General features: G+C 38.7%; 1 pseudogene; it reads left to right on the forward strand.

Annotated features, from left to right (window-relative positions):
* LOC109674590 (small ribosomal subunit protein eS6-like) overlaps positions 1-5,204 on the forward strand; it is a 29,855-nt pseudogene extending 24,651 nt beyond the window's left edge.
* Positions 5,205-6,000: the final 796 nt, after the last annotated feature.

Genomic DNA, 6,000 nt, shown 5'->3' on the forward strand with positions numbered 1-6,000 from the left:
AGGGTAAAACAACTTTTTAAGAAAAAGGAAGAGTAACTGAAACAGTCCTGAGATGGAAGTACAAGTGGAAGTGGGTCAGTGGGGCTCTAGTAGAGTGATGTTTATTTACATGAATTCTTGTGTAAGTGCGAAAATATTTATTTATAAGAATTTTTACTTGGTGGTTGTGTTAGTTCATCCCTGTTGCTGTAACAAAATACCTGAGTCTAAATACCCTATAAAGAGAAAGGTTTTATTTATCTCACACTTTTTGAGGCTGAAAGACTCAGATTAGATAGTCATATTTGGTGAGGACGCAACAATGTGCCACAATATGGCAGATGGCTCACTTGGTAAGAAAGTGTACAAAAGTATGAGAAGCACATAAAAGAGATATCAGAGCCTCTTTTATAACAACCCACTCCTGCAGTAACTAATGCAGTCACATGAGACCTCCCCTGCTCTCTTAAGAAGAGATGAACATTAATTCATTCCCTGGTGCTGCTGTCCTCAATGGCCCCATCACCTCCACTAAGCTAGAGATGTAGGTCAAATGTTGCAGCACTTGCCCAGCAAGCACAAGTTCCTGAATTCAAATCCCAACACTGCCAAAAAAAATTGCTGAATTAGTCAAGGTCATTTTAATGTCTTTGTTTCTATTGTTCCTTCCCTTTTCCTTTTGTGCTTACCTTTGCTCTTTGTACCCTTTTCCAATATTTAAAGCAGGCTCCCTTTCCCTGGCCATCCCTTTTCCAATGTGTTTTTCAGCAGTATCTTCTTGCATGGTTTGCATGATATTTTATGAGCCTATTTTTCTTTTTTTTTTCTTTTATTTTTCATTTCTGCATACAAGGCTTGGTTCATTTCTCCCCCCTGCCCCCACCCCCTCCTTTACCACCCACTCCGCCCCTTCCCTCTCCCCCCCCCAATACCCAGCAGAAACTATTTTGCCCTTATTTCTAATTTTGTTGTAGAGAGAGTATAAGCAATAATAGGAAGGAACAAGGGTTTTTGCTGGTTGAGATAAGAATAGCTACACAGGGCATTGACTTACATTGATTTCCTGTGTGTGCATGTTACCTTCTAGGTTAATTCTTTTTGATCTCACCTTTTCTCTAGTTCCTGGTCCCCTACTCCTATTGGCCTCAGTTGCTTTTAAGGTATCTGCTTTAGTTTCTCTGCGTTAAGGGCAACAAATGCTAACTAATTTTTTAGGTGTCTTCCCTATCCTCACCCCTCCCTTGTGTGCTAAAGCTTTTATCATGTGCTCAAAGTCCAATCCCCTTGTTGTGTTTGCCCTTGATCTAATGTCCACATATGAGGGAGAACATACGATTTTTGGTCTTTTGGGCCGGGCTAACCTCACTCAGAATGATGTTCTCCAATTCCATCCATTTACCAGCGAATGATAACATTTCGTTCTTCTTCATGGCTGCATAAAATTCCATTGTGTATAGATACCACATTTTCTTAATCCATTCGTCAGTGGTGGGGCATCTTGGCTGTTTCCATAACTTGTTTATTGTGAATAGTGCCGCAATAAACATGGGTGTGCAGGTGCCTCTGGAGTAACCTGTGTCATAGTCTTTTGGGTATATCCCCAAGAGTGGTACTGCTGGATCAAATGGTAGATCGATGTCTAGCTTTTTAAGTAGCCTCCAAATTTTTTTCCAGAGTGGTTGTACTAGTTTACATTTCCACCAACAGTGTAAGAGGGTTCCTTTTTCCCCACATCTTCGCCAACACCTGCTGTTGGTGGTGTTGCTAATGGTAGCTATTCTAACAGGAGTGAGGTGGAATCTTAGTGTGGTTTTAATTTGCATTTCCTTTATTGCTAGAGATGGTGAGTATTTTTTCATGTATTTTTTGGCCATTTGAATTTCTTCTTTTGAGAAATAATAGAACTGGATCTTCTGTAGTCTTTTCTAGAGAAAAAATTGAGTTTGAATCTGAATTTTGTAATAAGCACAGAGTTTGGGTGTTGAGTGCCTTACTACAGGAGTTCAAAATAGTAGAATGAATGTGTAAACAAACAAACATGTGGACCCTAAGGTGAGTCTTGAAGTTGGCATTTAAGAATGGTCTCAGCAACACATCTCTGAATGAGAAGGCAGGCACACATTCATATTTTACAGGTAGGAAAACTGATGGTCACAACAACTCCAAGAGTTTAATATCATCATCCTCTGCAATGTGGAGCAGAGGAGTTCAACCTTCCCAACATTTCTGTTCATATTCAGTGTCTTGGGAACAAGTTCAGCCTTCAGAACCATCTTATAATGGCGTGAAACTTATTACATCATTACACTTAACCTTCCTGGAGTTTTATGATAATTGAATGAGCTCATGGATGAGAAATGTTTTGCAACATAAAAAGTGTCAGAGGTTGAAAGTTTTACTGTAAATATCTGTTAAATCTACCTCAGGAGACTGTCAACGGTGACAGAAACAGTACTGGATTTTGAATTTGACAACTTGGATAGAATTTATATTTTGCTACTCACCATCTATGGGACCTATCCTGTTGTTTTTTGGGCCAATTTTTGGTGGTATGGTGGTTTGAACTCAAGGCCTGATACTTGCTAGGCAGGTGATCTACCACTAGAGCCACTCCACCAGCCCTATTGGATCTGTCTTTCCTCCCTCCCTCCTTGCCTCAGAGATGTATTTCAATGGGAACTCAACTAAGACACTGCCCAAATAGTTTACTGAAGTTCATTTCTTCCCATGGTTCTATTTTTAAGTTTACTTTCATCTTTGGTGATTATTGACAATGACAAACTTTTGGAAATTTGATAAGCTACTGGGTGTAAATCACAATGCATTCTGTTTTCATCTCCTTTTCCCTGATTTCTATTGCAATGAAATTCTGACTTTAGATACCTGGAGTTAGACCAAACCACACAGGAGAAGATCAGAGTCCTGAACACATTTCTCTCCATTCAGACACCTACTGAAAGGTCTAGGGCCCCAGACCAGTCACAGTCTCAATCAACTGACTATGAAAGTGTGGGTTTTCCTTTTCTTTCAGTTTCAATAATTCATTAGCATGCATTATAGAATTTAGGAAAAGATTATACATATGATGAAAGTTTTATTAGAGCTAAAGATGATATAAATCAGGACCAGCCCAAAGAAGAGACACAAAGGACAAGATTAGGGAGGGTCTCAAATGAACAGGTTTTACCATGGAGATCATATTATCACACACTGGGCAATGATATGCTCCAAACTACTTTAACCATGGACGTGCAAGTTCTTCAGCTATGTCCTTGAACCTCGCGTGCTTCCCTGTGCAAAGACTTTAGTAGGGTTTTATTATATAAGCATGATTGATTAAACAATTGCCCAGAAATTTGAACATAACCTCCAGCCACCTTCCATGTTGGGCTGGATGTCAAGTTGATGTCATTTAGCTCAATGCCTTTGCTCTCCAATCGGAAATTTTGTTGTAATAGAATGAATCATTTTCTTCCTTCTGAATGCTATTTTCACTTCCTGTCTACAAAAATCGTTTCCCATACTAAAGCCACAAAGATCTTTCTGTGCCTTCTTGCAATATTTTCTTTTTGACTATTTTTTATTACATACACTAGCAGTGCAGGGGGCTTCGCTGTAATAATATCATCAATGCATACAGTTTACATTTTGGTTGTTGGTCCAGTTAGAATTTATCTTTCTCATTGCTTTTCTGGGTGTCAGTATCTTTTTGTGTGAAATTAATGGGTTGGATTAGTTAATCCAAAAGATTCAGTTCTATTTTAATTTCAGTGATAAAAAATATCTTCCATTTACATATTGCCTTCTATATGCTAGGAATTTCTCTGAGAACTTTACATTTATTACCTTATATAAGCCTTTTATCAGTCCTTTACAGGCACAGTGGGATGGAGCAACTGGAGTAACATTGGACAATTACTAAGAACGGAGATAGATTTGGAGCCAGGAGATCTGGCTCCAAGATTTATTCCTAACTACCCCATTATATCCATCTTCCCAACATTAACACTGTACACTGAAGCCATCATCAAATTTTATTCTTTATTTCTCAAGGGTTTTGTATATGTTCTTACTGAAGTTTTGTTCAATTTAATTGAAAATAAATCTTCCTAGCTTTCCTTGATGTTTATATTTCCTTATGGATAACCTTCAGCTGTTGAACCAGAACCAGACATATTCAGCTTAGAAATATTGAATCTCACACTCAGAGACTAAATAGCCAATGTCTCATGACCAGCAAGTGATGTACCTTTTCTTATATCTCAGTCCATTTTGCAGAGGTGAAAACTAGTTGTGTGCCTGGCATCTTATAGACGACTTGTCCATGGATGAATGATCTCATTACCAGCCCCTCTTAACACCTAGGCTATGTATCCTATGCAGAAAACCAATAGGCAATGCATTTATCAAAATCTTCAGGTGCCAAGAAGAATAGCAATGGTTGTCTAAAACGATGGATTTAGAGTTGCAACCATATTCAGCTTTCTAACTATAAGATGCCTGTACTCTGTACCAGAAATCTGCCTCCTTTTCTTATTTTATATCAACCTCACCCCCAGCAAATACATCATGACCTTCCTGTTTCTCTCTCTGATGAAATTCATCAGACAGTGGCTTGGGAGGCAGCTGGGAAGATGTAAGAAAGGTGATCAGCAGTAATTATGATATATTTCATTTAGCAAGTACTTTCTCTGTGCCATATGCTGTCCTAAAAGTTCACATTTAAGATCTTATTTAATCCCCAAGCTCCCTGCATGAGAATTACCCTTATCTTATCCTATCACATTGAAGCTGAGAAAGTATAACCAGACCAGAGATAATCAGCTCTGGTGACTCAGTAGTGAACTGGGGTTTCTTCATACCTGTGTCTATCTGACTCCATAACTTCTCTTTATTTCTCAGTAGGGTGCTGCCCAATGGTTAACTCTTTGTACAATTTACATATGTCTCAAGCTAGAAAGAAAAACAAAACAAAAAAAGTTGCTGTCTGTATTTCAGGTCAGTATATTTGGGGTAAGTTGCTGTTTCTTGGTTTCCATTTCTTATCAGCACTTCAGAAGTCTCTGCTAACAGAAGGACATGGGCTTTGGAATAAAGAGACAAGTAAGAGACAAAGCACTTCAACCTTCTGAGACTGTTTCCCCAACATCAAAAAGGAGAATATGTCACTTAGCGTGTCTTTATGGAGATTAATTATAGAGTCTTACATGCAGAAACTAATAGATTAGAAAGGAGGTAGGAGAGTAGAGAATAATCTATGGTTAATCTATTTCTAGACAGCCTGGGTTGGAGTTCCAGATCTATTGTGATAACCTTGGATGATTATTTCAGCTCCTTATGTGTCAGTCTCTCAAGTCTGAAAATTGGGGGAAATTATGACACAAACCTTACAGAGTAATTAGGAGTAGGATTAGTGCCACACCGAGAGCAAGCACTGCAAAGGTGGTTGCTTTTATTGCTCAGTGCTCAAAAATGGCAGCTGCCCTTCTTCCCCATCCAGGAATCTTCCAGAAGACTACAGCAGGGTTTGACCCAACTTCTGACTCCACTTTCTGGAGAAAGGGAAGCCTTCTAGGTCTCACCAGTTGGTCCCACCTCCCAGAGTTGTCTCTAACCCTACTGGTTCTAGGGCTATCCTCTTTTGTCCTGTTGTCGAAAAGGCTGCGTGATTAACTCTTTTCTTCCCTGTTAGGATGTAAGCTCTAACTACTTAATTCTCAGCTTCTGGGTGGGCTTTAACTGTTTAATGTGTTCTCTTAACCTTACGCTTCATTAGGATGAATGATTTTGTGAGGCAATAAACTAAATTCTCCTCTAATGGAGCTAGATCTCAGCAACTTTTTATTTTTTTAAAGAGCCTTACAAAGAAAGCTATTACAGGTTTGGAGAGATTGATTTTATTTAAAGCCGAATATGTAGGAAAGTAATTTATGTTTCTGACATAAATTACTTTGATATATTGAGTGTAAAGGCAAATGCAATTTCTTTCTCCCTTTTAGCTTTCTGTGTTCAGTGGAGGGG

Source organism: Castor canadensis, chromosome 3 (assembly GCF_047511655.1).
Source record: "Castor canadensis chromosome 3, mCasCan1.hap1v2, whole genome shotgun sequence".
Classification (NCBI taxonomy): Eukaryota; Metazoa; Chordata; class Mammalia; order Rodentia; family Castoridae; genus Castor; species Castor canadensis.